Source organism: Eptatretus burgeri, chromosome 7 (genome assembly GCF_056783735.1).
Source record: "Eptatretus burgeri isolate ZD-2024b chromosome 7, Ebu_testis_v1, whole genome shotgun sequence".
NCBI lineage: Eukaryota > Metazoa > Chordata > Myxini > Myxiniformes > Myxinidae > Eptatretus > Eptatretus burgeri.
Window position 1 is genome coordinate 110274942 of NC_140967.1, and position 23964 is coordinate 110298905.

At 42.7% G+C, this 23964-nt stretch overlaps 1 long non-coding RNA gene across 3 annotated transcripts in view; it reads right to left on the minus strand.

The window, feature by feature from the left end:
• Window positions 1-5428: 5428 nt before the first annotated feature.
• LOC147024090 (uncharacterized) overlaps window positions 5429-23964 on the minus strand; it is a 32562-nt gene continuing 14026 nt past the window's right edge. For 2 of the 3 annotated variants that reach the window (XR_015060530.1, XR_015060529.1), the window contains one exon: window positions 5429-11723. This is a non-coding gene — a long non-coding RNA (uncharacterized LOC147024090). The remainder of the gene's footprint in view (window positions 11724-23964) is intronic. The other variant, XR_015060531.1, reaches the window with a different exon arrangement.

The following is a 23964-nucleotide window of genomic DNA, read 5'->3' on the forward strand; positions in this document are numbered from 1 at the left end:
AACCAATTTCTTTGTATAAGGTTTCATTTAAAAGGAAATTCTTCACGTTATCCAGTGATAACAAAAGCTCAATTTTGATTTTTGCCACCAAGTGTTGGGTTTTGCCATAGCAGGTCATATATATATGTGTGTGTGTGTGTGTGTGTGTGTGTGTGTGTGTGTGTGTGTGTGTGTGTGTGTGTGTGTGTGTGTGTGTGTGTGTGTGTGTGTGTGTGTGTGTGTGTGTGTGTGTGTGTGTGTGTGCAGTGTCTGTCACGTGTTTTCACTGAACGACTCCCTCAAACTTTGGTGAAATCGTTCCAAACTTCCGGGCTGCACCGTTCTCTCCCGTGTGTATGTTTGTGTTATGATTTGATTTTATTTTTGAAATTTTTTTTCAAACTTAAATCTTCAACTTAATTTGCTTATAAAAATGTGTTGTCACGAATATTGTAAATAAAATTTCTAAACAAATGTTTGAATTCTGCTTGGTGTAAATCATGGCAACAAGGCAACTCAATTAAAACAAGCTGGTCTCACGAGTGACGTGTGGTGAGGTGTTTTGAATTACGTGGAGGTGAGGTGTTTTTAATAACATGGCGGTTACGTGGTGGTGAAGTGTTTCTAATTATGTGGCGGTTATCTGGTGGTGTGTTTTTAATAATCTATACATACAAATTAATAATCTATACTATACAAAAACGAAAAGCACGGTGAGGCGGTGAGGCGGTGAAGCCATGAGTCAGTCTGGAAAGCCGTGAAGACGATATGCCTATTAATCACATCCTGTTTGTTAATTCCCAAAGACCTTTAAGACCCCAAAATACCTAGAGGACCCAAAAGACCCAGAGGACCCAAATACCTCAAGGACCCAGAAGACTCATAAGACCCAAAAGACCCCAAAGACCAAAAAGACCCAGAAGACCCAAAAGACCCTAAAAGTCCCAAAAGGCACCAAAGATCAAAAAAGACCTTGAAGACCCAAAAGACCCTGGAGATCCAAAAGTCAGCGAATACCCAATAAGACCCTAAAACCCAAAAAGACACCAAAGACCCAAAAAGACCCTGAAGACCCAAAAGACCCTGAAGTCCCAAAATACCGCAAAAGTCGCAAAAGGCACCAACGATCCAAAAAGACCCTCCAGACCTTTACACCATTTAGACCTCCTGACACCCTCCAGATAGATTAGACAGCTTAGACCCTTGACCATTTAGACCACTTGGACCTTTATATATTACAAATGGAATTTCAAATAAATATAATATCACCAATATTACAAATAAATTTGTGGAAGAGAAATGTTTGTATTTTGATTGGTGTACATCATGCCAACACAGCAAATCTGTGATGTCAATCTCTGCAACTACGTGTGGAGAGGCGAGCGTTATGAGCCAAACCATGCAAATGCATACAATTTACATCACAAAAATTTACAGAGTTGTCTTGCAAGATAAATATGGCTACAGTATGTCCTAAAAAATAATTTTCAGGCATACAGTATGTCGCAGAAAACATCACTTTGTGGAAATTTCACCACTTTAAATTGCGCACCCAAGGTGGGCCGATGCTAATATATACTGAAACGCAAAAGAAACTTACCACTTGTTTGAAATGTAATAAAATTGTAACAGTTCAAAATAAAACAAACCAACAATTGCTAATTGAAACATTGGCATTTTATTGATGACATGGCAAGTTTTTGACCAAGATATACCATCTCTTAAGTTTGTTCTGCAGTACAGAACAGCACAGGGTGCAATGTCAGTCCCCTTTCAATAGCGTGTGTGGCCACCATTGTTTTGGATACAGGCAGTGCATCGTCGGCGCATATTGCTGCTGGATTCTGTCCCACTCAGTCCTCAATGTCTGAAGCCATCTGACTTAGGACCATCTGCCTGTCCTGCCTTGCAGTGGTGACTCTTGGCCTCCCTGATCGAGGTCTGTCATCTGCAGAGTTGTGGAGGGTGTCTCTGTCCACCAGGGCCGATATCGTCTGGTGTGAACAGCCAAGGCGACGTGCCACCTCACGGTAGCTCAATCCGCCTTGCAGTATGCCCAAGGCACGCTGCCATTGATCCCTTGACAATCGTGGCATGTTGATTGAAATGGCCTTTTTAAAGCCAATATCAAGACATCACGTGCAGCTCATTAAGATCATCCTGTACCCCTTTGCTAATCACTGACAGTCAAAACGGCTGTTCAACAGCTGTGCTATGAAGTGACCATTGAAGGTTCAAGTGACCATCCGTGGCCGTTTTGTTTGACAGTGAGGACACTATTGTCCACAAATAAGTTCACACATTTACTACACGCAGTGTTATTGTTGATATTTGAAGGTTTAAAAGGTGGTAAGTTTCTTTTGCGTTTCAGAATACTTAGTAATCGGCAGGTTGCTAAGAGAAACAGGACAAGCATGTTTCAGAGTTTGTGTTAATTTACATGGAAGGTATAGTACTGTAACAGTGTAAGATGTACTATTGTAAGAGAGGGCCGCTGTTCATACATTGGGATATATAAATTGCACGACAATACCTGTGGGATTTGATAATGCAAAGAAAACCAACAGAATACAATTTCTCGAACAAGAACATAACCAGGAAGAGACGAGCGATGGGTGATGAGACAATAATCACCAGATGAGATACGATGACGAAACAAAGAGAATAGTCATGGGTCGGAACGTTTAGTACAAGAATGGCCGGGATTGCAATGTTGGATCCATGCGCAACAACCCAAAGGTAAACCCCAGGATGTGGATGGGGGTGGACAACACAATGCAGGGACATTTAGTGATATATATATATATATATATATATATATATATATATATATATATATATATATATATATATATATATATATATATATATATATATATACACAAAGGATGAACACTCAGCTTGGTGTGACTCAGAGGAGCGAGCACACGCGTGTATAACAACCCGACATGATATGCTCCAATACCAGTTAAAATGGTCCACACAGGACGTAAACTGTTCACCCTGGTGGAGGTATGCGCTTCACCGAGTGCCGTTCAAGTTTTACCTGCACTCGTCTTTCCACATGGAACTGTCGTCCAATTTTACATCTGATCAGTCATTGTGGCCATCAAGACAACTCTCGTGCACGGTGCTGTGCAACTCTCATCAATACAACTCTCATGCACGGTGTTGTATTCCGCCATGTCTGCAAGTGACAAGCTTAATGGAGAGAAACTGGTTTGGAATCTCATGGAGTGATGTTGGGTTAAAAACAAACTGATTATGTGAACAAACCACTGAAGCAGCCAGCGGTGTTGGAAGCAGCAATAAGTAGAGAGACTCAAGATATTAGTAAGTTCGTTAGTTACGTTCTCCCATCCCACTTTGGATCATTGGGCAGCACAAAGGTGCTGAAGGGAAACCAAACTCAAACGTTAAAATTTGAAAAGTACTGGATCCACATGACCAGACTCGGTGGTGTGATGGTTAGAGTATCAACATGATCAGACTCGTCATGTGATGGTTAGAGTGTCCACATGATCAGAATCAGCATTGTGATGGTTAGAGTGTCCGCATGATCAGAATCAGCATTGTGATGGTTGGAGTGTCCGCATGATCAGACTCAGCGGTGTGATGGTTAGAGTGTCCACATGATCAGAATCAGCATTGTGATGGTTAGAGTGTCCACATGATCAGAATCAGCATTGTGATGGTTATAGTGTCCACATGATCAGACTCAGTGGTGTGATGGTTGAAGAGTCCACATGATCAGAATCAGCATTGTGATCGTTAGAGTGTCCGCATGATCAGAATCAGCATTGTGATGGTTGGAGTGTCCGCATGATCAGAATCGGCGGTGTGATGGTTGAAGAGTCCACATGATCAGAATCAGCATTGTGATGGTTAGAGTGTCCACATGATCAGACTCGGCGTTGTGATGGTTTGAGTGTCCACATGATGAGAATCGGCGGTGTGATGGTTAGACCGTCCACATGATCAGACTCGGCGTTGTGATGGTTTGAGTGTCCACATGATCAGACTCGGCGTTGTGATGGTTTGAGTGTCCACATGATCAGACTCGGCGTTGTGATGGTTTGAGTGTCCACATGATCAGACTCGGCGTTGTGATGGTTTGAGTGTCCACATGATCAGACTCGGCGTTGTGATGGTTGGAGCGTTTGCAACGAGTCTGCAAAGTCGGTGGTTCGAACCCCGGCCTCCTCATACCAAAAATTTAAATAACGGTACGTGCTGCTTCCTTGCTTGATCTTCAACATTCAAAAGGAGATAGCAATGACAAACAACTGTGGGAAGGCAAGGGCAAACCACCTAGTATAGCCCTTGCCAAGAAAGTCCTTTGGCAGCACCAACGCTCTGTGAAGAGTCCGGTTCATTAAAATCAAGAACTGTCTCATCGTCATTGAATTATTTAATTTACATCCTTATATCATGGTTATTGAACAGTTTCTGTTCCATCAAATTTTAATAAAATGTGAGATACATCTTAATCATATTCTTCTTCCTTATGTCATTCCTCATTATGTTGAGATCGTCCAGTATGTATCGTTACCCCAAGTCTTTCACGAACTGGCTGGCCAAGTCTGGCACACAACAAGCTGGCCGAAGCAGGAATTTGAAATTTGTTCAGGGTGCCTGAGTTGACTCACCTACTTTTTCATGAAAAGACACCGTGGGTTCTTTGATATCCACAAACTAATGCTGGCAGACGAGACACCCGGCTCAAAGGCCATCTGAGGGACGACACACTTTGTGATGCACATCCTGCATGCAAAGCACCAGCCCAACAGTCTATAATTGGGTCAAGAATCAAGCCCAGACATGACAGCTAACCCCAATACAGTACATTATCTCTTTAAAGGATAAAATATCACAGCAACGTGTGCTGTGTATTATATTGTTTATTGCTTCCTTTAAAGCATCTGCCATATTGCTTTCTGCCCTTTCATTGTCGTGTCACTTTAAGTGTACAGTTTCAGCATGATTGAGAGTGAAAGCACAAGCAACTCGACCAATCGCCGAGGGTAACTCTTCTCGTGGATTTAATATTTATTTTTTGTATATGTCATTTACAATCAGTGTTTAAAAAACACCTCATTAGGCAGTGAAGTGCCTGATTCACTCTACTCTTGAAACTATCATTTGGAAGACCAACAAGGTCTACAGATAAACCGTTGCACGATTTTGGCAGCTTTAAAGATGAAGGTGTGTTCATGTTGGTGGCTTACAGATGGGGTACTATGCTTTCAAGTGGTAGTCCTTCATGGTGGTCTCTGTCTTCCACAAAGTCTTCAGGCATAACACTGTTCACATTTTTTGTGGAATTTTCTACATGTCTGATCATGTGGATTGTTGTGGAATTTTCTTTGTTTGTTCTATTAACTGACTTGGTGTCAATCCTATTACTCAATTTGTAATAAACAATTAAATCACTGTCCACAACGAAAAGTACATTCGATCAGAGAACTTTTATTCGCGGTACCACGGAGTCCAAAACACTGAGATGTAAACATCCACAATGTTTTGCACTAAGCTAAGTTCACATTTTCTGACATTTATATGCTTTCGTGGGAGTGGAGAGGGCTGGGAGAACAAAGGGAGATAGAACATGGTGACTTTCAGCTGGCCTTGGTGAGAATCAGACAAAATACTAAAAAGCAGACAACCAAAAGGAGAACAGGATAAAACATTAGGTTTTAGGTCTTACAATTAATGAATATAAGGAATTGTGTATATAAAAGGCAGTGAGTACATGGGTCTGATAAGCATTAAGCAAAATAACTCAAACTGCAAAACGTGTCCACTGGGTGAAAGAGAATGACATAATCATGGCAAAAGTTGCAGTGTTATCAACCAGGTCACTTTGTTTCATAGTAAGACATTCCTTTTATCAACATTTAGGTCAAAAGACTCTTGGGTAAAGGGAAACATAACTGACAGCCGATTCGACTATAGCATAAAAATTAAATTTATAAAGCACCAGAAACAATTATAATTGAGAGTACATGAATATAATTTTTTTTTTCTTCCACATGGGGTACGATGACTGCACGGGTTTGAAGTGGTACTCAATCAAGTTGGTCTCTGTCTTCCACAAAGTCTTCAGGCATAACACTGTTAACATCAGTCAGGTAACTTTTGGTCACGTACTCGATGAAAAAGTTACAAGACTCCTACTCTTCTGAGATTTTTCCAATGGCTGCATATTACTTTGTACCATCATGATTACACCTGGTATTGACTTAATGGTTTGGGTGGTGGGCTTTGGATCATAGAGTCCTGAGTTTGAATCCTGCTCAGCTGTTGAATTAATACCAGGTGGGGTTAACTCGACCTGTCATCCTTCTGAAGTCGGTAAAATGAGTGCCAGCATGCTGGTATCCTGTGTCGGAATGGCGACTTGTCCAGGATTGTGCTCAATATCCAAGGCGACTGCTTAAGCTACTTAACCAATGCTCTGCACAGAGTATGATCCCAATCTCCTCCTCCTCTATCATGATTGGAGTTTGGCTGTCTAGATATATACAAGTCCCGGCTTGCACAGGGTCGAGTTAACTTCAGGAAGTTGATGAATTACCCAGGTCTTCAGCTGTATTCCAACACAGGTTGTACCTCGGCTTTCTACATGAGCACTTTGAGGGGGAGAGCAGAGATGCAACTCGACGTACAAGTTTGAGATGGTAACCAGCCTGATTGGCAATGGATTATTCATTGTGGAAATTTTCACTTGAATCTTGGAACGTGATGCCAAGAAAATGAAGTGTTGCAGTTGAGCAGAGGGGTACTAGTAAAGTGGAGCTCTGAATGAGGTTGTAAGGGGCCCAATTTTTTTTAATGCCATGAACAAACTTTGGTACATACACGGTGTTGAAGGTTGTGGCAAAGTTTCCTCGAAATCATATGTGTAGTTTCAGAGAAGAAGTTGCAACTATTTGTGGATGGACGGACAGATGGATGAACGACGTGTCATCTCGGCAGCTCCCCAGAACTACGTTGCAAGTGAGATAAACATTAAAACCTCTAAGATATGGGATGAAACTTTGCCACCACGCTGTTTGTGTAACCAAGCATGTAGGCATACACACACACACACACACACACACACACACGGAGTGTCCCTAAATTACAAATCCGAATATAACCATATATGTACCTCTACCTGTAGCAACTGCTGACTGTACATCCCAATTGGGACATTAACTGTTCCGCCATCCAATGTAGGGTGCTTGGCAAGCAAATTAAGCACTCAAGCAAGCACTCCAATTAATTGGTTCACAAGCGATAGCTATGTTCGAATGTCTAAATTCGACAAATGAACACTTTTTAGGAGTCGGAACTGCTGCCAAGTTCAAATCTGGAGCTAAATATTGTAATTCAGTTTCGTTTCAGAGATTCTCGAGGTTATGGCATGTGCAGAAATGAAATAAAGCCAGGAATGCTGGCATCTTCGGGTGTTGATAAGCACTGCAATGTATCCAGCGATTTGATTGTATCAACAATATGAGTGAGGAGAGTGAAAAAAAAACTATCGTTGAGAAATTGTTATGGCCTGCTCCAAGTCAAATAATGGTTGAGCAGACCAAAAAACATGGAAGCTTCAGGCCCCAGCGAGGTAACTCAGGAAATGCCTTTAAGACCCTGTGGAGAGTAAGGTGGCCAAGGATTGCCTGATAAAGGATATAATTAAATATGTCCGTTAATTATCTTCAAAAGGAGCATTTTAATTATTCCAAACATCCAATTTTCACACAGGCACTCCCTTGGAGTTCCCTTAGTATGCATGCAAAGTTTCAGGCTGTGAGGTTTCATGGTTTTGGAGTTAAGAAGGACACACACGCATACACACACATTGACATTTATTAGTATATATGTCGAAGTGATGGGTAGTATAATGAAGGTAGATCACAAAAAAGGCGAAACTATGTGATGCCATGTAAAAATAAAATTGCACAACATTTTCAACAGGCAAGGTATTGCCAAGATACCATACAACACCATCAGAGCCCAGCACAGGCAGGTGGGACCTGAACTTTGTACACAATCAATGAATTTTTGGTTGTATTTAGCAGGACAGTGTAAAGTGACAGTGTGGGTACATTTTCCTTGTATCATCATGGCTTGTTAACAAACAAACAAGCAGCTTGTAGAGCACTCACCAAGTGGCTTAAGCACTCCAACAAATGGTTGATAAGGAACAGCTGGCTTGGTAATGAGAATGTAATGGTAATGGTAATGAGCAAGCTGATTGGTAATGAGACACACCCGAAAAAGAACAAAAACATTGCCAATTTCTTCAAAAGTTTTATATTTCACTCCAGATTTCGACACTTATTTAGTGCACCAGATCCAATTCTCGAAGCTGAAATCATATCTCGATTATATATTTTAATTTGTCCATGAGAAGTCATCGTGGAAAATGCCATCATTTCATGCAGGAAATCGCTCCTAATCTGAAAACTATAGAATCAACAAAAGCAGACAACATAAAAAAATTGACCTTGAAACAACGCAGCAGTTAGAAAACGAAGCATCATGCAAATACGTCGGAGTGCAAGAGGGCCACCAAATATGTCACAACGAAATGGGTAAAACAATCACTAAAGAATACCGATGTAGAACAAAGCTGATCCTGAAAACGTATCTCTCCATCAAGAAACAAAATCAGAGCCAAAACCAACTTGCAGTACCAGTGTTCAAATACAGCTGCAAAACACTAAACTGGCCCCAATCAGAAATCAATTAGTTCGACATCAAAACAAGAAAACTCCTTACCATCCACAAACTGTTCCACAAAAACCAATGCATCCCAAGAATGTACCTGCCGAGATGAGAGGGGGGAGCGGCCTGATGAAACTCAACCAGGAGCGGCGAGTGTAGGACTGAGTATGTGAAATCTCAACAGACCATCAGATTATATTTGTAAACACAGATGAAGAAAACAAACCTGAAAAAGTATCCCTAACTCACCTTGCAAGGAGTTCCCAAAAACAGGTGCGAATATAAGATACCGCATTGGAAAATGAAACGGCAACATATACAGCCCCAACAATTGCAAAAAAGACAAAAATAAATGGAAATAAATATCAACAAATATACCCCAACAACTGGGAGAATGACAAAAGAGCAGGAAAATACAAAAAAGGAATTGGACCGAGTTGGGATTGACAAAGAAGGCTCATTGGAATGGCTAAGAAGAGGTCAGCTCAACTGCGATGGAGAACAAATAATAACAAGAAAGACATCGTGCAGAGCACGACACTTGCAAAGTCCATAAAACAAAGTTGACCTTAAAAATAATAGGTGGTTGAATTCAATAGCAAAATACGCAAAATATGCAAAAAAAAAAAATCAACTTTCAAATCTATCGGATGAAAATTGACATATTTATAAATTTGTCCGATGTTGACTTTTTGGCCTATGTCGACCTTTTGGCCAATGTTGACCTCAAAAACACTTGTTCGTTGAATTTAATTTCCTGATATGCAAATCCTCTTCAAATTTCAAGTCAATCGGATGAAAATTAAGGATTTTAGAAATCCCACCGAAGTTGTTGACCTTTGGCCTATGCTGACCTCAAAAGTAATTGGTAGTGAATTCAATGGAGAAATATGCAACTCATCTTCAAATTTCAAGTCAATTGGATAAAAAAATGACAATTTTAGAAATACCCCATAAATAATTAATTGGTGGTTGAATTCAGCAACCTAATATCAAATTATTTTCAAATTTCTAATCATTCAGATGAAAATTGAGGATTTTAAATTTTTTGACAAAACAACAGGCTTCTTGCTTATGATGAACTCTTCCATGTGGTGATGTTTCGTGAAGATCGGCTTAAAATTGTGACCTATTGATGATTGACATACACAGAGACAGAAGGACAGACTGACTGACTGACTGACTGACTGACAGAGAGACAGAATAATGCACAAGATCAACGAATATACTTGAAAAATATTCGATTTTTGCAAGTAACAAATACCCACTATCAAGGACATTACACCATTCGATAGCTCAGTCTCAGCGTGCATGCGCCCGTCCTTCCTTCCCTCCATCCCACCCTCTGTCCGTCCGTCTATATGTCTATTATTTACATACTATTGGAATGTACCTTTTGACTCTTTAGACTGCTGAGACAGCTTAGACCTATGAAGACCCTCTAAGACGCTGAGGACTCTTAAGATGCAAAAGACCCCCGAAGACCCCCAATATCCCGAAGACACTCAAATAACCCAGATGCCGAAGACCCCAAAGACCCCCAATGAACCGAAGACTCCAAACACCCCCAAGACCCCGAAGACCCCCAAAGAACCCAAGACTCTGACTACCCCAAAGACCCCGGAGACCCCCAAGACTATGAACACCCCAAGGACCCCAATGATCCCCAAGACCAAGACCCTGAATACCCCAAAGACCCCAAATAACCCAAGAACCCGAACACCCCAAAGACACCCAAATAACCCAAGACCCTGAACACCCCGAAGACCCCGTAGACCCCCAAGACTCCAAACACCCCCAAGACCCCGAAGAATCCCAAAGAACCCAATATTCCAAAGACCCCCAAACAACCCAAGACTCCAAAGACTCCATTGACCTCCAATAACCTAAGACTCTGAACACCCCCAAGATCCCGAAGATCCCCAAGACCCCAAAGATCTCGAAGACACCAAAGACCCAAAAGATCAAGACTCTGAAGACCAAGACCCAAAAGACCCTCAAGACCCAGAAGACCCAAATGACCCCAAAAACCCAGAAGACCCAAAAAGACCCTGAAGACCCCTAAGACCCTTTAGACCCCTTCAATCTTAACACCATTTCGACCTCTTGTACCCTTCAGACAGATTAGAGAGCTTATACCTTGACCAATTACACCACTCTGACCTATTTATATAAAAAATGGAATTTCAAACAAATACAATATCAGCAATATTACAAACAAGAAGAAAACATCATGCAGACCATGATACTTGCAAAATCCATAAAACAAATTTGACCTCAAAAATAATTGGTGGTTTAATTCAATGACCAAGTATGCAACTCCTCCTCAAATTTCAAGTTAATCAGGTGAAAATTGACAATTTTAGAAATTTGGCCTATGTTGACCTTTTTGGCCCATGTGCACCTCCAAAATAATTGGCTTGGTGAATTCAGGGACCTGAAATATATATCCTCTTCAAATTTCAAGTCAATCAGATGAAATTTGACAATTTTATAAAGTCAACCAATGTTGTCCTTTTGGCCTATGTTGACCTCGAAAATAAATGGTGGTTGAATTCAGTGACCTAATGTGCGAATCCTCTTCAAATTTCAAGTCAAGGAGATGCAAATTGAGGATTTTAGAAATATTACCTTAGTTGTTGACCATGGGCCTATGATAACCTTTTGGTCTATGTTGACCTCAAAAATAACTGGCTGGTTGAATTCAGTGACCTGAAAAAATTCCTCTTCAAATTTCAATTAAATCGGATGAAAATTGAGGATTTTAGAAATATCACCTTAGTTGTTGATCTTGGGTCTATGTTGACCTTTTGGTCGATGTTGATCTCAAAAGTAATTGGCTGGTTGAATTCAATGACCTGAAATATAAATCTTCTTCAACTTTCAAGTGAATGGGATGAAAATTGAGGATTTCAGAAATCTCACCTGAGTTGTTGACCTTTTGACCTCAAAAACAATAGGTTTCTTCCTTATGACAAACTCCACCATGTGATGAAGTTTTGTGAAGATCGGTTTAAAATTGTGACCTGGAGGCGATAAACAGACAGAATAACAAATCGATGAACCAATATACTTGAAAAATCTTCGATTTTGCAGGAAATAAATTTGTAGAAAAGAAATGTTTGTATTATGATTGGTGTAAGTCATGCCAACGCTGCAAATCTGTGACGTCAATCTCTGCAACGACGTGTCGAGAGGCGAGCAGAGCGAGCCGATCTACACGAGTGAATTTAAAAACAAAGAGGGAGGACTGAGCTCGACGGACAAGTGTTGGCTCCACAATCACCTGCTTTCAGGATGTAAAAAACTATCAGAACAACCTTACACACAACAGCACAACAAAGTATACAAAGTAATTCATTGGCATATCTGAAAAAATTTCAACATCCCAGTTCCAGAAAACTCGTGGAAACACGAACTAAGGGCAATCTTTGAAAATAATGAAGCCATGCTCACGTACGACCTGATGATCCCATCGAGCGTGAACATAGAAAAGAAAGCCTTGTGACCGAACATCGTTCTCAGGAGCAAAAAGAAAAAAATTAAGATATCGGTACCCAGCGATTTTGGGTTAAATATTGCAGAAATCAAGAAAATGACTAAATACCAGGACCTCACAAATTAGATCAAGATATCTTGGAAGCTGAAGAACATCGAGATTGTATCATCAATGATAATTACCATTGACAATTATAATTGGAGTAACAGGAAAAATAAAGAAGAACCTCAATGAGATTTTGAAAACCATCCCCGGGAATACTACCACAAATGAACTACAAATGGAGGCAGTCTGGGGTTCGGAGGTAGTCCGGGGTTCGTTGGCAAGTCTGGGGTTCGGTGATGATCTTGAAAAGAATCCTCGGAACAAAACTCTGAGAAGAACTCGGTCCATGAACTGTGATCCCTCACCGAGGCAGAGGTGGAAGCTTTGAGACCTGGCAGGACTTCGTCACACACACACACACACACACACACACACACACACACACACACACACACACACACACACACACACACACACACACACACACACACACACACACACACACACACACACACGCCATTTATGGTAGAAAATATTATATGTAGACACTGTATTCTGCTTCTCATGTACCATACTCTATTACAGAGCGTTGGTACTGCCAAAGCAGGTTCTTGGCAACAGTTATACTGGGTGGTTTGCCATTGCTTTCCTTGCAGTAGTTAGGGCAGGAACTTTGCCATGTTACTGGTGACAACTCGCGTACTCTTCGCAAAGGACACTGTGGGGATCTTCACACCCACCAACTAATGTCAACAGACACGACACCAAGCTTAACGTCCATCCTCGAGACAGCACACACACTTGATGGATCACCTTGCCTGTGAAACACCTGGATGGCAGTTTATAGCTGGGTTGGGATTCGAACCCAGGCAAGACAGCTTGGAGTGAGTGTGTGCGTACATGTAGCCCATGCTGCCAGCATTATCCCGGCCCTTTCTGGATCTATTTCAATGGCTCTCGTAGAGGTTTTATTGCATTAAAACATCTTCATTACCCCTTGATGAAACTTATGAAGTACAATCGAGATGAATACGATTTCAAAACGTCATTTGTGAAAGACATAACAATGCTTATTTAAAAAAACAAAAACATTTCTAATTGTGTCCTCAAGGCCTGTGTTTGCCATTGGATTGTCCGTTCACACACAGGCAGTAATCATCGTACAATGGGCACAGTTGTCATTACTGTGAAGGACCACGTTTCCATTGCTTGTAATCGAATAAATAGTTGTAAAAAGCGACCATGTTGAAATTCTGAGCACAATAGTCATTACGCTAATGCCAAACATAGACAGTCCAAGCCTGGGCCTTTTAATCGAGATATGTGCTCCATTTTACATCGACTAGCCACAAGGTTACCAGCTCAAGAGCGGCTTGCAACCACTTTTTATGGGTTAACTTTGGCACAATGAACAAATGTCCCTTTAACAATTACTCACGCCTTTCATAAGGAACATCAATTTGCCAATGGAGACGCTTGCGAACGCACTTGACATTGCCGAGCCATCGCCACACAGCTCACGAGATCACCAAGAAACAGAAATGACATCGACATGCTTCGATGACAGAAGTTCATTTTTGATCTTGAAATCACATTTTGATTAATCATTTAAATTGACAACAACACAGGCGTGATGGGCCAAATGTACATTTCATGACTTGCGTTACCTTGCTTAAAACTACCTGTGTATTGTGATATGACACGTGAGATCTTTTCAAGCAAGTCGAATTTATAAATAGACAAAAGTCTATAAATGGATAAATAGACAAAAAAAAATAATCAAATCCGACCGATCAGTGGAATACAAAACGTAAACTCTTCAGCCTGTCATAGGCATGTGCTCTCCTGAGTGTCATTACTTTTCGCCAAGTGTGACTCCGCGAGTGATTTTTCGTTATTTGGAAAAATCGAAGATTTTTCAAGTATATCGGTTGGTTGCGTGCGTTATGTTTTTTATTTTTAATCTTTATTGCCGACAGGTCACAATTTTAAAACGATATTCACAAAACTTCACCACATGGTAGAGTTGGTTAAAAGCAAGAAGCATATTGTTTTTGAGGTCAAAAGGTCAACATAGGCCATCCATCCATAAATTGCGGCCATACTCTGTGCAGAGTGTTGGTGCTGCCGGAGCAGTCTCCTTGGCTATTGGACACAATCCTGGAAGGGTCGTCACTCCAACACAGGATATCAGCAAGCTGGTACTCATTTTGCCAACCTCGGAAGGATGACAGGCAGAGTCAACCCCACCTGGTATTAATTCAACAGCCAAGTGGGATTTGAACTCAGGATCCTAGGATCCCAAGCCCACCACCGTCACCATTAAGCCAACTCCAGGTATAACAACGACCTGGTATATAACAAAGGTCAACAAATCTGTCTAATTTCGAAAAATCCTCAATTTTCATCCGATTGATGAGAAATTTGAACAGGATTTGCATATCAGGTCAATTATTGAACCACCTATAAATTTTGAGGTAGGCCAAAAGGTCAACATAGGCCAAAGGTCAACAACTAAGGTGGTCTTTCCAAAATCCTCAATTTTCATCCAATTGACTCGAAAGTTGAAGAGAATTTGCATATCATTTTACTGAATTCAACCACCAATTATTTTTGAGGTCAACACACACCAACCAAAAGGTCAACATAGGCCGAATTTCTAAAATTGTCAATTTACATCTGATTGTCTTGAAATTTGAAGAGGAGTTACACATTTGGTCATTGAATTCAACCACCAATTATTTTTGAGGTCAACATCAGCCAAAAGGTCAACATAGGCCCAAGGTCAACAGCTGAGGGGAGATTTCTAAAATCCTCCATTTTCATCCGATTGAGTTAAAACTTGAAGAGGATATATATTTCAGGTCACTGAATTCAACCAGCCAATTATTTTAAGGTCATCATCGACCAAAAGGTCAATATGCCAAAGGTAAACTAAGCTGGAATTTCTAAAATCATCAATTTTCATCCCATTGACTTGAAATTTGAAGAGAATTTCCATTTCAGGTCATTAAATTCAATCACCATTTATTTTTGAGGTCAACTTCGACCAAAAGGACAACATAGGCCGAATTTCTAAAATTTTCAATTCTCATCCGATTGACATCGGATGTGAAGAGGAGTTGCCTTTTTGGTCATTGAATTCAACCACCAATTATTTTTGAGGTCAAATTTGTTTTATGGATTTTGCAAGTATCGTGATATGCATGATGTCTTTCTTGTTTGTTTGTTTGTTTGTGTGCAGGATGTATCAAAAAGTAGTGGATGGATTTGGATGAAATTTTTTTGATGATATCTTGTGACATTTTACTTTTGTTGTGGGATTGCGATGGAACAACGTCAAAAGATATCATTACGGTAAACCAGAAGAGGATTGTGGTGTTGTATTGTGGCATCTTAATATGCTTTTCATTGTTCACTCTTATTCTTCTTCTTCATGCTTCTTCTTCACACATCACAATCCCATAACAAAAGTAAGATATCAAAAGATGTCGTGATTGGTAATCCATAAGAGGATTGTGATGTAATTTTGTGGTATTGTAATGTGTTGTCATTCCTACCTTGTTTGGTTGTTTTTTTGATATTTCATCCCTGTTTTTACATTTTTTAATGCTTTTTTTTTCTTGTTTATGAACTTTTTTAAAGTAATAAAATGCTTAATGTTTTATATACTTTGTTATTTTGGTATGGCTTAAATCCATCGATGTTATTAAATTCGGCTTATGGTACATTCTACCCCTCCCCCCCCCTTGCACCCCCGTCCCCCACACGCCTGGCTTTTGGTTCAGTCCACTACATGGATTACCACATTTGTGAAACGATGTGATTATCGTTTAAAAATAATAACAATAATAAAATACTTCATGTTTCTTGTATTTTGTTATTTGGGATGGATTAAATCGATCGACGTTATTAAATTGTTTTAATACTTGTTTCAGTTGATTTGGGTGATGGTTTGGATATGTGTCGCTTTTGGAATGGTACTGTCCATCTTCCCCCTCCCACGATCCTGGCCTGGTTTGCTCGAGTCCACATTTATGTTCGTTTTCATTTCCTAATAAAACGATTAATGTTTTATTTAATTTTAGCTCACCAGGAACGTAGTTCCAGGGAGCTTATGGGATGGCACATCATCCGTTTGTCAGTGCGTCCGTCCGTCCACAAATACTTGCAACTTCTCGGAAACTACAAATACGATTTCAATGAAACTTTACCACAACCTTCATAATGCTGTACGTTGTTGTTGTTCTCCTTTCGGTGCTCCCGTTAGGAGTCGCCACAGCGGATCATGCATTATGATCAGCATACTGATTTGGCACAGGTTTTATGCCGGATGCCCTTCCTGACGCAACCCTGGTCGCCTCTTACGACACAGGGATAAGGAATGGGTTTCGCAACGATTCCGGGCTGCCCTACACAATCTCATAGCGCGGCCCAGCGCAGAGCACCCGTCCTCAAGCGATCCTCCAACCCAAGCCTCCGAGTAGCCGGATTACAGGCGCACGCCACTACACACACACACACAGGCGCACGTCAAAGGGCGGAGGAGCTCCTTGTGAGCCAACGGCCATCCATATCTAGTGCCCAACTGTGTCTGCGGACGTCCTCCTGCAGTTGGGTTACTTCTTATTAGGAGGTTGGTGGCAGGATTTGCACTCCAGCCACCGTAAAACGCTTCATTCCGCAAAACGCAAAAACGCAAAAAAACCTGAAAACCCACTCCGTGGGGGTACCTCTCCTGTGCAGCTTCCCTTCGCAGGGCAGCTCACCTGATGATGGGATTGGGGCAAAGCCTTCGGGACCCCCAATCTTTGATAGGAGGGAAACCACGGGGTAACATCCCTGGGTCAGATTGCGGGAGAGTGTGTCGGAGTGGTGCTGAGGTGTCGCCCACCAGACGGCGGTCTCCTTGGGTTAACCTGAGGCGGTCCCTTCGGGTGGGTGCCTGGAATGTCCTATCCCTAAGAGAGGATGATCACCTGTCTCTGTTATCATCTGAGCTCAAGCGTTTGGACATCGGGATTGCAGCTCTCTCTGAGGTTCGGAGACCGGATTGCGGCGAGATAATGGTGGGTGGTTACACCTACTATTGGTCTGGTCGCTCTGATGGTTACCATACCCAAGGAGTTGCTGTAGCTGTGTCCAATAAGCTGACCCCAATGATAATTGAGGTAACACCGGTCAACGAGCGTATTATGAGATTAAGGATTCGTCACTCCTTAGGTGTCATTTCCCTGGTCTCTATTTATGCTCCGACTGAGGCGAGTGATCTCACCGTGAAGGATGCATTCTACGCCACACTCGAGTCTGTGGTTGATCAGTGCCCCAGACGAGATACACTTCTAGTCTTGGGGGATTTCAATGCATCGACTGGAACTGATAGGGACGGTTATGAGGTGTGTGTTGGTCCCCATGGGTCAGGAACTATGAACCAGAATAGCACTAAGTTCCTTGACTTTGCAAGAAGTCATGGACTTAGGGTGGCTGGTTCATGGTTTCAGCGCCCACAAGCTCATCGCTGGACTTGGTATTCCAATGCTGGCGGTGTGGCAAAGGAGATTGACCATGTCCTCATTGACGGTCGTTGGAGGATGATCCAGAACTGCAGGGTCTACCGGAGTGCTCAGTTCCTCAATACTGACCACAGGCTTGTTGTAGCAACTCTAAAGCTGCACCTTAAATCCTGGAGAATGGTGCCATCCCAGCCTAGGCTGGATGTTGCCAAGCTCAGGGATGAGAGAGTAGCTGAGGAGTTTGCGAACAGGCTGAGTGGACACTTGGGGGTCTGGGTGCTTTGGGGGGTCCTGAAGAGTTGTGGAGCACCTTCAAGACCACCGTCCTTGATGTTGCCGGTGGATGCCTTGGAGTTCACCGCAGGGCAAAGAAGAATTTTGTCTCTCAAGGGACACTGGATACCATTGACCAGAGTCGCAGGGCCAGGCTGAATGGCAGAGCTGAGCTGTTCAGGAGCTGAGGCGTAAAACTGTACGTGCACTGAGGGTGGACAAGGAGGCCTATGTGCGAGGAATCTGTGAGGGTAGAGCATCACCTGTGGACAGGTGATTCTCGTCCCGCTTACAGGGGAATTCGCGCATTACGTTCATCCAAGCCCATCCCTCGGAGCACTGCAGTTCGGGCAGAGAGTGGTAGGCTCTTGACAGAGGAGTCTGAAGTGAAGGCCCGCTGGGCCGGTTACTTTGAGCGGTTGTACCAGGCTGATCCCCCAGCTGTCGAGTTGGACGTCAAGGGTGTTACAATCCCTGTTGCTGACCCTCGAATCAACTGTGGTCCACCATCGCTTGTGGAAACACGGGCTGCGGTGAACCAGTTGAAACGGGGCAAAGCTCCAGGGATCTGTGGCATCCATGCTGAACTTCTCAAGGCTGGTGGAAATGCTGCACTCGCGTCGTTGCATGCAGTTTTGTGCTCTGCCTGGAACACAGGCATCATCCCAACTGACTGGAAGAGGGGCCTTGTTGTCCCTCTCTGGAAAGGGAAGGGTGATCGCCAAGACTGCAACAACTACCGAGGGGTGACGCTGCTCTCAGTGCCGGGCAAGGTCTTTGCTCGGATAATTCTTGATAGGGTTCGCCACCATCTGCTTGAGCACCAGCGTCCAGAGCAGTCAGGCTTTACACCAAAGAGGTCAACGATTGACCGTATCCTTGCTCTTCGTGTCCTCACTGAACGCAGACGAGAGAGCGCAGGGGCTGCTTGCAGCCTATGTTGATCTCTGTAAAGCGTTCGATTCAGTGAATCTGGATGTCCTCTGGAGGATTCTTCGTCTTCGTGGGGTGCCACCGAAACTGATCGATCTGATGTCTGAACTCTACTCTGGTACTGAGAGTGCTGTGAAGTGTGGTGGTACCCGCTCTGACTTATTTCCAGTTGTTACTGGAGTTCGTCAGGGATGTGTACTTGCCCCCACACTTTTCAGCACTTGTATGGACTGGATTTTTGGGAGGATGTCGGAGAGATCAAGCTGCGGTGCATCGTTTGGGAATGTCAAGATCTCCGACCTTGATTTTGCAGATGATGCAGTCATCTTTGCGGTGACTTCAGACATCCTCTTGCGGGCCCCTCGAGTGCTGAATGAGGAGTCGGAGCCGTTGGGATTACGGATTTCTTGGGTCAAAACAAAGATCCAGGCTTTCGGTGACATCTTGGATGCTGCTGTCCTGTCTGTGTCTGTTTGTGGTGAGGATGTTGAGGTCGTGATAGATTCACTTACCTTGGCAGTGATATTCATGTCTCCGCAGGTTGTGAGCCGGAGGTCAATAGACGTCTGGGTCGGGCCTGGGGAGTCATGGATTCACTGGATCATGGGGTGTGGCGCTGCCGGTACCTGTGCGGGAGGACGAAAGTCCGAGTCTTCAGGTCCTTGGTACTTCCAGTCTTGCTCTATGGGTGCGAGACTTGGACTTTGACCAAGGATCTGAGATGGAGACTTAATTCCTTTGGTACCAGGTCTCTTCGGAGAATCCTTGGCTATCGCTGGTCGGATTTTGTGTCCAACGAGCGGTTGCTGAGAGGGACTCGGATGAGATTTGTTACCTGCATAGTCCGTGAGCGTCAGCTGCGGCTGTATGGACATGTGGCTCGTTTTCCTGACGCTGATCCTGCTCACCAGATTCTCTCAGCGAGGGAGTCTCATGAGTGGAGGAGGCCAGTGGGCCGACCACGTGCCTCATGGTTGCAGCAGGTTGACCATCATCTCAAGGAGATGGGGATGGGCCTGGCATCTGCCTGGGGGATGGCCAGACGGAGGCCCCTGGAGTACCGGCGGAAAGTGGACGCAGCGACGCGCTGTTCTGGCACATGCTCCCATACCTGACCTGACCACTACACCCGGTTTTCATAATGCTGTACATACCAATGTTTGTTCAGTGCATTAAAGAAAGGGGGTCTAAGGGGGTTGCCACCCCAAAATAGGTATTTGCTTTCTTCTCAGAAACAACAAATACAATTCTGATGAAACTTGACTACAACTTCCATCACCCATGATGTACCAAAGTTTGTTCATGACATTGCAAAAAAAATAATGGGGGTCTTATTGGGTGTAAGGGGGGGTGGGTTGCTCTCCAAAATATGTATTTGTTTTCTTCTCCAAAACGACACACAATTTCGATCATACTTGACCACAGCCTTTATCACCCATGATGTACCAAAGCTTGTTCATGCTTGTTTTAAAAAACAACAAAATTGGGATTGAAGAAGATTTATGGGGGGGGGGGTTGCCCCCCCCAAAAAATAGGAATTTGTTATAACATTGGTTCATTGGTACATTTTGTTGATTCTGTTCCACTTTGACTACCTCCGTATCATTATTCTACCAGGTTTTAGTGTTTTGCTTTTTTTAAATACCAGGTATTTTAAAAAAAATTGGTTGCTCAAGGGTATTTTCCCTATTTTTTAATTTTGGGTTTTACGTGCACTCGCCCAGAGACAAGGTAACTCCCTGTCGTTGGAAACACCATCATGGCTTCAGCAGTTAATGACGTCGGTTGGGCTACAGTTTTGCATTGTTTTGAGATGAGAAGATGCAGAAGATGCAGAAGATGCAGAAGATGCAGAAGATGCAGAAGATGCAGAAGATGCAGAAGATGCAGAAGATGCAGAAGAAGAAGAAGAAGAAGAAGAAGAAGAAGAAGAAGAAGAAGAAGAAGAAGAAGAAGAAGAAGAAGAAGAAGAAGAAGAAGTACAAGAGGAAGAAGAATAAGTACAAAACTATCCCCCAATGTGGTACTTTAGCGATGTATTCTGGCATCTTTTAAATCTTGGTTGTTCAGAAAATGCTCGAAAGTGAAGTTGTGGCTTTTAAATGCTTATGACCATGCCGGTAGTTTATAAGCCTATCATTGTGCACACATTTGAATGGGCGGCGATTTCTTTTCTGTGTCATCCCTCTATATTTTTTGAGGGGGGACCATACTCTGTGCATATCGTTGGTGCTCCCTAAGCAGTCTCCTCGGCTGTTGGGCACAATCCTGGATGGGCCACCACTCTGACACAGGATACCAGCAAGCTGGCACTCATTTTGCCGACCTCGGAAGGATGACAGGCTGAGTAAACCCCACCTGGTATTAATTCAACAGCTGAGCAGGATTTGAACTCAGGATCCCAGGATCCCAAGCCTGCTACCCTGACCATTAAGCCAACACCAGGCATCCTCTATATGGAGTACTAATACAACATATTATAATATCATGCATGGTATGATCCTTTCAATGACCTGATCTAACATGTTATAATGTCATGGATGCTCTGATCCTTCCGATGACCTCATATGACATGTTTATTAATTATTCAAGTGAGCCACTTGGTGAGTGCTTCCCCAAGCTGATTTGTAATGGAACACATCCCTTCTCAACACGTCGATCTTCCAGCTTGTGAAGATTTAAATATTTTTGAGGTTTAACTAAAGACAGGCCTTTTCACTTTCCTTCTTCACTGTCTGCAGCAGTTTCACCAAGTTCTCTTTACTTCCTGCCAACAGAGTGGTATCATCAGCCCTCCTTCGGTTGTTGGTACATCTTCCTCCAATCCTGACTCCAACCTCTATGTTATGTCATCCAAGTTATACTTTTCATCAAAATTATTATATCCACAAATTAATCTCTCAATTCTGTCCAATGATAGTCATAATGGTAATCTTAACACGGGGGCTGGCAGGATGACCTCGGTCAATGAACACTCTCCTCTAAGCTGTCTTGCCTGGGTTCGAATCCCGATTATGACCGAGGTGTCATCCCGTCATCTCACAGGTAGGGTGATTCATCAATGTGTGCCATTTCTCGGATGGATGTTAAACTGGCGTCCCATCTGCCAGTATTAGTTGGTGGACTTCAAAGATCCCACAGTGATTTTCACGAAGAGTAGGTGAGCTATCGGTGGCACCTTGAACAAATTACATATTCCGCCTTAACCCTAGTTGAACATCAGGCCTGGCCAGCTGGTTCGTGAAAGACTTGGGCCAAGCATCCCACAATAACGTGGGAATAATTGTGGTCGTTAAACAATAACAATATTAACAAACCGCTGTCTGCGTGGTGTTCATGGACATGTGATCCCTTACAACCACCCCCCACCCCACCCAACCACCCTACCACCTCTCTCCCTGGTTGCTCCCACAGGGAGCAGGTGCACTAGTTGTATAAAAGTCGCCATGGCTGAGTGGTTAAAGTTGCTGAATCATAAGCTACGACTCCTTTAATATATTGTTACTGAAATGACTTCGGGGTTACTGAGGGGTTAATTATTCAGTTGTTATATCCTCATGAGTGTCAGAATAAGTGATCCCAAACCCCAATTAGTATTGAACAATATCACATGTCTAGTTCAATTCCTTGTCACCATTTATACTCATGTCTGTCTTTCTCAAATCTTCCATCTGGGTTTCATCTAAAATCATCTGCTTTGTACTTTCATACCAGATGAATGGCTGTTCCATGTGTGTTACCACGAAGCCTCGAACATGGGGGTCTTGCAACTATGGCTCTACAACGTGTGCTCCCTCGCACAACTGGGACATCGCCAACACACAAAAAGAGCCGCATAGAAGGACGAGAGAGGGCTGCCTATACAAGGCGGACAAAAGCGTCTCACACTCTTAGTCACTCTCTTTCAGGAGGGACCACAGAACTCTTTCTCTCCTCTGACCAGAGGCACATCGCGTTGGATCTTCAACAAGTACCGACGTCAGCAGAACCGACGTTCTGTATAGAACATGTTGAATAATAATGATAATAATAATAATAATAATAATAATAATAATATAATGACCTCTGCCACCGAAGGTGGAGGGAGGTTATGTTTTCACCCCTGTTTGTCTGTCTGTTGTTTGTTTGTTGTTCTTTCTGTGAGAAGGACAACTCAAAAAAGTTTTGGATGGATTTGGATGAAACTTGCTGGACAGGTTGGTTGTCTGTCTTGGATGAATTTATTCCATTTTGGTGAAGATTCGGATTGGGATCCGGTCTATCAGTGGGTTGCCAAAGGTAAACTGTTCAGCCTTGTGGAGGTATGCACTACTCTCTACTGAGTTCCGTTCTAGTTCGATATGTGTTTGCTGGTTAGTGTGTTTTTTAATTTCACTTCTATTTACTCATGAATTGCTGGACGGAATGAGTTGGAAACTGGTGGTTGTACTTGTGGGGTGCACAGGAAGGTTTTAGGGGGTAAAATGAAAGTTCATAGGCCCAGGAATTCAGTGGGGGGGGGGGGGTTCCCAAATGCTCTCTCTGTAAATATGTATGGCATGACACATAACAAGTTAAACCAAAATACACCAATTCTGGGGTAATAACACATTTGTAATTCTGAGGGAATTAACCCGTACTAAGGACAGGTTCTTTGCTTGTCAATAACAATGTTTCAATTCATGAATACAATACAACCGTTTCTGTTATCCGTGCAATAAGAGGAAATCCTTTAGGACAAATTCACATACAACTTTGCTGCCATCGTGCGGCAGCAAGAAAGTTTGTTCTATTATCAGGATTGACTAATCAATGTTCAATGTGAGCGGTATTACTTTCTCGATGCTATGGCGGTTGGTTTACAGCTTTATAGCGGTTGGCTTAAATTTGTGAGTATGCAGGTGTCAGTATAATGTTGCGGATAAAACAACTTACTCGACGAACACGAGGGAAGTTCAAGTTGACTGACTGCCTTGAGAAAATCAATAAGGATGCGCAGGCTGATGAAACTTCACCTATCGATGA